Source organism: Garra rufa, chromosome 4 (genome assembly GCF_049309525.1).
Source record: "Garra rufa chromosome 4, GarRuf1.0, whole genome shotgun sequence".
In the NCBI taxonomy this organism is placed as follows: domain Eukaryota; kingdom Metazoa; phylum Chordata; class Actinopteri; order Cypriniformes; family Cyprinidae; genus Garra; species Garra rufa.
This window is the reverse complement of record NC_133364.1, coordinates 53,247,344-53,259,158: the sequence shown is the minus strand read 5'-3', so window position 1 is coordinate 53,259,158 and position 11,815 is coordinate 53,247,344. Positions and strand designations below refer to the sequence as shown.

The following is an 11,815-nucleotide window of genomic DNA, read 5'->3' as shown; positions in this document are numbered from 1 at the left end:
CCGTGTCAGGTGCTTGAGTACTCGTGCTATTGACAGCGCAGCGGCCGATAGTTTTTTCTCCCCAGGACATAGCTTACATATTACTGTAATGTTCTTGTCTGCTTGTTTCAGAAAACTGAAGTAATGGGCATATTTCCATTTCGCAAAACAGCCACTCGCTTCAGCCGAGTTCAACATCCGCTTTAAGAATACGATACGAGTATGCAGCACACTTGCACGAAATCACGTGCACCTGCACTTCAACGATTTTAAAGCGGCAGAGTTTACTTTCACATTTATAAGATTAATTAATCAAATTAAATAATGATATTCAGCGAGTTTAATTATTTTACAGTATAACGCAAGTACATTAAACGTAACTGTAATTAAAATACTAAATGAACAGTAATCAGTTACTTTAATTTTTCAGTGGCGTTATTTATTACAGTATTACAGTATTACAGTTTACAGTAGCGCGTTACTTAGTAACGCGTTACACCCAACACTGTATATACATATATATATATATATATAAATATATATATATATATATATATATATATATATATATATATATATATATATATATAGTGGTGGGCCGTTATCGGCGTTAACGTGCTGCGTTAACGTGAGACTCTTATCGGGCGATAAAAAAATATCGCCGTTAATCTATTCTCAAAGCTTGGGAGCAGGGTCTATACTACGCAAACTATGATGACTTTCACCTTGATAGTTTAAAGGGATGGTTCGGAGTAGAATTGACTTCATTGCTATGCACTCCGAAGCCCATGTAAATACCCCATCCAAAGTTTTTTTTTACCTTAGTCAAACATTTATGCGGATGTATACCAAAGACTATAGAATACCCATACATGGTCGCGCATTTACGTCTCCTCCGCCAAAACAGAGACGGGATCACGTACTCCATTAATAAAAACCGAATCTACTATAGCGCAAAATGCCATGTAAATTCGTCGATTTTTGGATTCATAAATCAAATGTTGGTCTGTCACTTAATTCAAATCGCGATATGGACTAGTTTCTGTGAAAACTTAAATGCAAAATATGAATCCGGTATGTTCCATGTGCCTCTGTATGTATGAATGGGGGAGACGTGTTTTTACTAAATGCATACTGAAGCACGCGTGATGCTCCCGGTAATTTTTGGCATTTGCATCTCACATGAACAGATAAACTCAATCTCCAAAACTGCTGTGAGTGTTAATTTTACCATTTCATTTGAGAAAAGTAGCATCATATCATACTGTATACACAGAAACTTCACGGCAACCTGTCAAAATAAAAGTACGTTGTAACATGTACAACCCCCCCCCCCCCCAAGGGAAAACACTGGCTACCATAGATATATATACGTAGATATAACACACAATCTAATAGGTAGAAAAAATAATTTCATTGTTAGTTAGTTAGTAAACACAAGTACATCTTATTGAACATAATTTATTTTCATCAACAAATTATCATAGAACAGCTTTATCGAGCAGTTTGTGATGCAGTTTGGAAACAGGAGATGAGCTCCTGGTCTAATGCGCCACCTGGCTTGAGAAACCCGATCTCAAAGACTTACTTTTAGTCATTATTTGGGTAGCACACATATTCTGAATGCCTTCGGCAGAATTCAAATTAGCCATTTTAATCTAGATTAATCTAGATTAATTCCAAGATTACAGTGAGATTAATCTAGATTTAAAAAATTTATCTATGACCACCACTAATATATATATTATTATATTTTTTGGGGAAAAAATAATATATGTAGTTTAGGCTAATTCCATTTTAATGTTACAACCTAAATGCATGATGTCATAAAATAATAACAAATGAGAATAAAAACCAACCTGTTTGTTCCTCAGTATCTTCATGTTTGACTCTGAATGTTTCTTCAATCTTCTCCTCTTTAATAAACTCCATCTTTGTTTTTTCTTCAGTATCTTCATGTTTGACTCTGAATGTTTCTTCAATCTTCATGTCTTCACTCTCCACTTTAATAAACACCATCTTTATAATTTATAATAGTTTTTTATTTATAATAGTGTGTCACATAGGTCTCTGTTGATTCTCCAGGAGTTTTTCTGTGTGTTTGAACACTTTGTCCTGTTTAATATGAGAATAATTAATAGAAAGAAAAATTAATGCAAACTTAATCTCTGTGTGCGTCTCAATCAGCTCCTAGTTCAGTAGTCAGTGCACTAGTAAGACAATCAGAGTTAATATACTTAAATATAACGTATAAAATATATATACACAGAAGCTTCATATTTGGGTAGACTATTTTTGATCTATATTTGGTATTCGAATATTTATCATATCTAATATATTACACTTTCATGAAAACAACAGCGGTTGTAATACACGTTTGTGTTTGTTGTTGTTTTCATTGTATCGCAGTTTGTGGTGAGCGAGCGCTGATTCGCTTTGAATCACTGAATCATTTACGAATGACTCGGTTCAATGACTCGGATTGTCATCACTTCTTTCCAGCACTTAAACGATGAACTGATTGACGATAAAGGGAGCGAAATGAGACGCACTTTTTCTGTTACTCATGTGGATGCGCTTTACTCACACGATAACGTTAAACAAAGCATTAAAGCGTTGTATTTAATAATGATTAATTTATTTTACACAGCTTGTAAAACCGTTTAAATCAACTAAACAGTTTGCATTGATTTAAACACTTAAAACTACTAACCTTTCTTCTGGTGAATCGCAACAAATGCAAAGCACAGCGCGACTTTATGACCTCACTTCACCAGAGCAAAATAAAAGTCCCATTCACATACTGCTGTCTATTATGCATAACGATGTATTTTCACAGTTACTTGCAAAGCATTCTTCTTTATTTTATACAATGTGCCCTGTGTGAGGTCTTTTTTGTACTGTATATTGTTTGTGAAGACACTTTTTTTTCTTATATTTAAATTTCATGTTTTTTTTACACTTATTTACACACAATACATATCGGTAATCATATTTTAATGTAGTTAATATTTAGACTTTTTTATGACAAGCCCAACTCCCCCTGGCAATTTGCATACAGATTATATAAAATATATAATTCATATAATATAAAATTACTTAACATGAAAATAAATAAGTAAAATGACAAAATAACATTTCATTAAGTAGTACTTTTTTCTTTAGGATAATATTATTATATTTTCATTAGGATTATATTTTACTGACTTTTACTCAAGTACTTAATTTGCATATTTCATCCACCACTGCACTTACAAACACTACTTTATTAGTCTTTACATGGAGGGAAGACAAAAGCAAATGCCACTGAAAATGATATGAAAACAGTCTGTTTCCCTTTATGTATTCAGAGAATTTATTCACTTATAGATTCTTTCATATAATTTCTCTCTTTGTTCTGCCTTCCCTCATGTTTTTGCACAATACAAAACCTACACTGCCTCTGTTAAAGTTACTTGCTTAATGGGGGTATTTGTCTTCACGAGACAATGTTGTACATTTATTAGGTAAATGAGAATTAATCAAATTAATGACTATATGTATTTAAAAAAATATGTTCATATAATAAAATATATTTATGTTGACTGTAATGCTATATTTATTGTGGCATCTCCTGTAAATCAGAATCTTACTTTTCTTAATTAAAAAAATAATGGCTTGTCTTAACAGTAACCTGAAAAAACCCAGAGAAACGAAGGCAGAATCCGTAAAATGAAAGAAAAGTGTCCAAATAAAAAGGGGATCTGGTGTCCTCATGTGTAGGGGTTCTGTGAAGGATAGGTAGTGTTCAGTAGGGAAGGGTCCAGGAAAGGGGCGGAGTCCGGCGGCCGCACACGCTCCCTGCTTGGGACCGGGGTCCTAGGGGCGGCGGCATCTCCTGCGGCTTCGTCCCTTCCGAGCTTTCCGGCAGTTCCAACGGGGAATCTACGGCCCGGCATCCTGGCCCGTCGGCCGTCACGGGTGCGGTCTCCGGCAGCTCGTCCTTCTGGCGGAGCTGGTTCCCTCTTCACCCCTTCCTGGACCCGCGAGGACACCAGCGTGCATGCACGGGGGAGAGACCGGTCTCCTGAGGAGAGGCGCGCTCGGCATTTAAACAGCTGCGGTGATGAGGCTTCATTCCATTCAGGTGCTCCTCTTCACACGCTCCCAGCCCGGGATGATTCCGCGCCCCTCCTCCCCCAAACACACCCACTCCCGTCGGGAGCCTGGAGAAGGGCGGCGAATAAGGGCCGGGGTGTTGATGATAATTAGGGGGGGAGTCAGCCGACTCGTCACACACCATATAACACAACGCTCTTTATTTCAATATGTATTTCACCAAGAATAATCAGTGAAGTAAAAGTAAAAGTTACTCAAAATAAAACTACTCCAGTAAAGTACAGATACTTGAAAAATGTACTTAAGTACAGTAACGAATTACAACTACTTACTGTCCACCACTGCACATGGCCTTAAATTAAAATGACTACTACGTCTTAACATATATACATATCAAAATAATTAATTATTAAAGTCATAGCTGCAAGCTTATTTGGGTCCATACAAATGTAAAAAGGTGACCAAATTTCACCAAAAAAAATGTTGTTTTGGACACAGTTTGGACGGTTCTTTTGGTGTCAAGAAATAAAAACCTGAAAGTGATAATGTATAATGGAAAATAGTCTAAACGAACTTGAAAGGTTAGTTTTAAGTTTGGTCCATTTAATGAAAGTCAACCATAACATGCAGCCATAAGTTCTATTTTGGGATCAACATTGCAAAGAGTGTCTAATCCAAGTTCTGCTTGTGCACCACCAAGTGGATTAAATTGTGCAACAAGTTGCTCCAAGGTTGCATTGTCCAAAGTGTAGTGATTCTGTGGTACTGGTACTCTGTCTGGCCAGTCAACCATTGCTGTCTCTTGCATTCTTGTTGTTTCTCCTTGTTCAGATGGTCCTTGAACAACAGTTTCAGCTGCTGGTCCAGCTCCTCTGCCAAAGATTTCTTGCATTGCTGTGGTTCTTTGTCCTTGTTGTTCCAGGCAGCCTCGGACAAAAATCTGCATTGGGGTCTGATGTCTTTCAGTTCTCAGCCCATGGTTGTTCCATTGTTGGATGAAGGCAGTCAAGTCCCTGTTGATCCTTGGCAAGTACACATAATGAAGAGCCCAGAGATGCATTTCATTGTCTATGTCCACTATACCGTCACTCTCCAGGAAGTGGAAGAGATTATAGTAAACATTAGTCAATCCCCGCCACATGTCACCCCAGAGCCTCTCAATACGCTGGTTATGAGTGCTCCTGCCCCTGATAGCACTGCCTCTCTCTGAGCCCCTGAGAATGTTCATCATCACTCAGACATCATTGTTTTCTCCTCCATGATCTGTTCTGACCCTAGAAGGCACTCCATACCTGGCCACAGCATTCAAAAAGCAATTCATTACAGTGCTGCTGCGGTTGTTGTTTGAAGCACGGAGAAAGACTATGAGACGACTGTAGCCATCTATGCCACCATGAATGACAATTCTCCACCTAAAACATAACAGAAACGCTGTTATAATATAAGGCATTAAAAACAAAAAGAAAATACATTACAGTACATCTTCCTATAAAGAATATTTAAATAGGAAGTTCATGAATACTTTTTTAATAATATATACTTTATTAAATGTTACTTGTATAAAACAAAAAAGCATACTCATGTAATGTGTACAGGTGCATCTCAATATATTAGAATGTTGTGTTAAAGTTCAGTAATTCAACTCAAATTGTGAAACTTGTGTATTAAATGAATTCAATGCGCACAGACTGAAGTAGTTTAAGTCGTCGGTTCTTTTAATTGTGATGATTTAGGCTCACATTTAACAAAAAACCCACCAACCTCAAATTATACTAGACCAATAAAACATTTTTAGTGAATTGTTGGCCTTCTGAAAAGTATGTTAATTTACTCTATATGTACTTAGTTACTGCCTCAATTGGGCACGGCATGGAGGTGATCAGTCTGTGGCACTGCTGAGATGGTATGGAAGCCCAGGTTGCTTTGATAGTGGCCTTCGGGTCGTCTACATTGTTGGGTCTGGTGTCTTTCGTCTTCCTCTTTCTCTATGGGGCTCAGGTCAGGCGAGTTTGCTGGCCAATCATGCACAGTAACACCATGGTCATTGAACCAGCTTTTGGTACCTTTGGCAGTGTGGGCAAGTGCCACTCTTTGAAATAACTTACAAGAAAACCTTTTCACAACATTCTAATTTATTGAGATGCACCTGTATATCTACCTTATCAATTTGTGGTTGCCATCAAGGTGCCAAAGGGAGTTTGGTCCAGCAACTCTGTATGATCGCCTCTGTGGTCTTCTTTGTGCCATTGCCCTTAGTGCAGCTGCCCTGGGGTTGGTTCGAATTAAACTCTTTCTCACTCTGTCTCTCTGTACCCGTACTCCACCTGCCCGTAACTGTGCTCTGACAGCCTCAGATCCAAGCTGATCATTCCCAGCCACAATATCTTTGATCATGTCATCAAGGGCATCATCAGTTACATCAGAATATGTAACAGAGCGATTCAAATTGAACATCCTGAAACAAATAAAAATACAAACATAACTATTGTTTATCATCAAGATAATGCTGATCATTGCTCTCGTAGCTCAAATACTAGAGCATGGAGCTATAGCCAGGGCTCTACACTTACTTTTCATGTTAGGAGCACTTGTCAATTTTAGGAGCACATTCTAAACAATAATCCAAAATCAGAAAAAAAAAGTGCCTTCCCATTACGATGTGATATTTGACTCCTAAAAGTGATCAAATGTAAATATGATCCACAGGGAAATTTTTGAAAATGTTTTTACATTTTCACATGTTTGATAAGGCTCAGAGATGGCATGAGTGCAATCAAATTCATCCGTTCATGTTGAGATTAATGTTTTAAATATAATATTTTGAAGACAGAAATATTAAAGATTTAAACAACTGAAAATATCTGCCAGCAGATGGAGGCAAGACACTGATTTAATTACTGAATCATATGATTCATTTGATTTGTTTGAAAGGCTGATTCATTCAGGAATAAAGCAAGTGACTGTCTTTATGAATGGGAAATTTAATTATTTCTCTAGATTATTAATTATTACTTTACTCTCTAGAGAAGTTGAAGCATGAAGAAAAATAAAGTGAAAATGAAATTAGTCCCTAAGGGCCTCTGCTGGATGTATGTGGTCATTGCACTTTCTTTCTTTAACTATATCTTCAAAAGTTTTTCCACTAACCTGTAGATGGCAGTACTGTATCGCTAACACATAGAGCAATGTCCAAAAACAATTTAGATTAAATTTAGATCATCATTAAGGTGTTTTTTTTTTATTAAAAATTAATTTTTTATAAGCCACTTGGTGGCGTAGTTGAGTAATTGTGCAGTAAATGGGTAAAAAAGTACAAAATATCCATGAAAACACAGCAGAACTGTAAAGTTGAGAAGTAAACGAAAAAAATGATATATAGTTTATAATATTAAAAATGTATAATTCATTATGGAATCACACTTTCAATCCTTGGGGTCAATCTGACCCCAAAGAAAGTAAAGATAAAACCTACTTAAGGAGAGTTGTAGGGTTAAGACAGTCTCTTGCTGCCACCTACTGGCACAACAATGTAACCTGCAATGAAAGCACTGGAAAATCGCAAACATACATTTTCAAAATCAGGTATGCCTGTATTATAAAATATTATTCATTGAAAAATAATAACCATTATAAAACATTAAACAAATTGGATGTCATATTACTGTAATTTGTGTATACCTAAATACCTAAAATATAAGCAATAGTATTAGTGCAAACGAATAATAAGATTGCAATTTGACTATTAATATAACTGCTATAAAATAATTTGTAACTCCTTGAAATTAAATGCTTTATATTTCGCCAATACAAATCATTTTTTTCTGTTAAAAATATATATATGCCCTGAAATTTCTTGAACTTTGTAAATGTACGCATATTCAAATTTGCCATGCATTGCATAATTTTCATATGTTTTATTGGTATATATTTATGCATTTGTCTTGTTTAGGTATCATATTTTTATATTTTGTTAATAAATATGATGAGTGACAAAATTTGTGTGTAGTATCAATTATTAGGCCTATATCGACGATATCAGCAATGGTACAAGTAAAGTGAAATGTAAAAAAGTGCTGGTAATAAGATCAATATACAGATTTAATATAGCATGTTAAGTACCAGTTTGGAAGTGGTAAGTACGTTTTTAAAACGTTTGAAGGAGACATACTGTCAGGGGTGCGTGCAGGAGTAGACGAGATGATAGACAATATTTACAAAGTACAATATATTTAATATAAATCTCCGAGTGGAACAAGGCAGGAACATACACACACACACATCTAAATACACAGAAGGACCGACAGGGAACTGAACTCACAGACAGACTTTTAAGGACAGACTAATCATAAGACACAGGTGACATAGATGACTGATAAATCAAACACAGGTGACGGTGATTACACAAACGAGGACTAAACCAAATAACAAAATGACAGGGGGAAGACAAATGGGAAAAACCAATGACAAGACAGACAGAACTGTGACATTACGCCCCCCTCCGGAAAGGCGCGTCCTCGCGCCGTGGAAAAAACGAAAAAACGAGAGGGGCGGAAAACCAGGAAACCAGAGTCAATGAAGAAGGGGTCTCCGGCGGAGGACGCAACCCCCGGAGGAGGACCAGAACAAAAGTCCAGGTGACACAAAAGACAGTCCATGGGGGCGACGACGGAGGGAGGAGCCAGGGAAGACACAGGAGGGACCTGAAGCAGGAGAGCAGGACCCAGATCGCAGCCAGGATGACAGCCCATGGAGGAGCCGACGGAGGGAGGAGCCATGGTGGAGGGAGGACCGCCGACTCCAGGGGTCCGACCGACAGAGGCAGAGCAGCTGGCAGAGGAACCCGAGGCGGAGGTGGAGAGCCGACGGACCAGGGCGACACCGAGGAACCGGAGGGCCAAGGTGGAACAGGAGGCTCTGGCGACCGAGGCGGAGATCCGGAGGTCCGCGGCGGAGCCGGAGCGACAGAGGATGAAGGCGATGCTGACGGGAAGGAGGAGCCTGACAGAGCCGGAGGGACAGAGGGACGAGGCGAAGCCAGAGGAGTGGAGTCCCGAGGCGGCGGATGGTCGACGACTGACCAAGGCGGAGCCGGAGGGACGATGGAGCCCGGTGGAGCTGGTGGGCCGACGGGCGACGGTGGAGCTGAGGGCGTTGAGAGCCGTGGTGGAGCCGCAGGGTCGGAGGGCCGAGGTGGAGATCTGGGCTGTGAGGCTGGAGGCGGAGCTGAGGGATCCTCCAGCCATGCCACCGATGTTGATTGGCATCCCTGCGGCGAGCCCACTGCATGGATGGTGGGCTGAGGGTGAGCAAGGGGACTGACCGATGACCTGGGAAACTTTGGACGGCTGGGCGGAACCAGCGGGGACTCAGGACGGCTGGGCGGAACCAGCGGGGACCAGGCAGATTCAGACAGAAGAGGGCGGGTGGGAGGGAAGCTTAGGCAGGTCAGTGGCTCAGAGGAAAAGTCTATTAAGTCAAATGGTTTATAATCCATAACTTCGGAAAAGAAGTCAATAAGGTCCCCAGAGTTGTCTATCTCACCCCCAGCGGAGTTGCAGTGGGCAGGGCTCTCCATTTCCCTCACTTGCTCCACGTCGCAATCCACCGTCACAGATGTAGAATCCGGCTCACGCACCTAATCAGCCGGAGAGGGCTCTGGCTCTGTCGCTCGCGGCTCTAATCCCTCATCCGCGGTGCGCTCGGGTTCCCACTCTGCATGTCGGGGCGATGATTGGCTGCTCTCTGGGTCGTGAGTGGGGCTGACGTCCTCCTCGACGAAGCCGACAGTCCAGGAAGATCCACAGGACGCCAGCACCCACTCGATGTATCCGGCAAGGCTCTCTCGAGGACCCTCCCCGGACAGCTGCGTCTTGATGTTTTCATTTAATCCATTGCGGAAGAACGTGCACAAGCAGCTGTCCGGGTAATGAGTAGATGGGACGAGGAACAGAAAGTCTCTGATGTGGTCCTCGAGAGAGCGTTTCCCCTGCTTCAGGAGGATGATGATAACGGCAGGGTCCATAATAAATCAAAAACAAAACACTGAGAAAAACAAAGACGGAAAAATAAACGCAGGGGAAGGTGCCGGGTTAAACTGTTTCAGTCGGTCCTTATGTCAGGGGTGCGTGCAGGAGTAGACGAGACGATAGACAATATTTACAAAGTACAATATATTTAATATAAATCTCCGAGTGGAACAAGGCTGGAACAAGGCAGGAACATACACACACATCTAAATACACAGAAGGACCGGCAGGGAACTAAACTCACAGACAGACTTTTAAGGACAGACTAATCATAAGACACAGGTGACATAGATGACTGATAAATCAAACACAGGTGACGGTGATTACACAAACGAGGACTAAACCAAATAACAAAATGACAGGGGGAAGACAAATGGGAAAAACCAATGACAAGACAGAACTGTGACACATACGGACGTGATAAAAACGTTAAAAACGTTTTCACAGCGTTGTGAAAAAACGTATTTATAACATTTTAAAAAACTTACATGTCGTATTAAATACGAAAAAGACATCGCTGAATATTTATTTTACCGTAGTAAAAGTACGTTTCTGGCTGAAGTAATTTTTTCATCTCAGTTTTTAGCATTCATTTAAAACAAGAGAAAACTGCTATTATTTTAATCTCCAATCTGTTATTTATCAGTTTAGATTTATTCATAGTTTATTAATGCTTTGGAAACACTAACCTGATTTAAATCCAAGTTGCGCAGATGGGGAAGTAACAGTGCTTTTTAATGTGCCCCACTATATTAAACTATGCTATTCTATGACATTAGCGATGTAATTTACACTATTTACTTTTGGTTTTTAATGAGAAACCACAAGAAACAGGTGAATAAAGACTGACAGTTGCTGTTTAATGTTCAGAAATTATTTCAAGTAATGTAAAGCATTTTGGCTGGTTTATGTGTGTGGTGTTCTATGAGAGCTGTGTGTGGAGGGAATGGAGTGTTTTTCTGAATGTCTAAATATGTTTCATCTATTTGCCTACATAGTTTTGAAATATACTGTACAGCTGTGTTGCGATCAGGGTCGTGCATGGTTGCCATATGTTCACTGTCAAACTCCAAAATGCGATTATTTTAAATTCTTTTAAAAAAAATGCCATTATTTTATTGACAAAATATTATAGTTTGTCGTGTAATTTTTTTTTCATTCGACCAGATAACATTTTAAGCTGTCATATGGTCATGTTACAACGTGCCGCTCAGATGTTACAATGTACCCCACCTACGGGGCATATTGTAACATCTTACTTCCATTCTTTTGAGGTAAATAACGAAAAACTATACACTGTAATTATGAAACAAGGCGACATATTTGTACTAGACGAATGTGAAATTAATGTGGATAAAAAATTATACTCTGAACCCCATGTAGATTAAAAAATAAAACATTTTAGAAGAGAACGCAGCATCACAGTTGTTTGAACCAATGAGCATTAAGCTGTGTCGTCAGCCAGTCGTTTCCCATGGTGCTTTTGGTCAGCGCAGTCGGTGGAGAGCTACTGCGCCCGACTGCTCAATCCGACACATCCGCCTTGCCATCGCGAGAGTTTTTTGGCACACGTCAGCATGATGTCAGAGCAAGTCGGACGTAACTCGGACACTTTTCTAACCGGCATGCATCTTGCGTTGATCACCGGTGATCAATTCTGCACAGATTTTCCTCATCTCAAACGAGCCTATTGTTTTGTTTGGCTTCAGTCG

At 39.6% G+C, this 11,815-nt stretch overlaps 1 protein-coding gene across 1 annotated transcript in view; it reads right to left on the bottom strand.

Annotated features, from left to right (window-relative positions):
• LOC141333019 (uncharacterized) overlaps positions 1-11,815 on the bottom strand; it is a 55,792-nt gene that overhangs the window by 1,785 nt on the left and 42,192 nt on the right. The gene's annotated exons all lie outside the window — the stretch shown is intronic.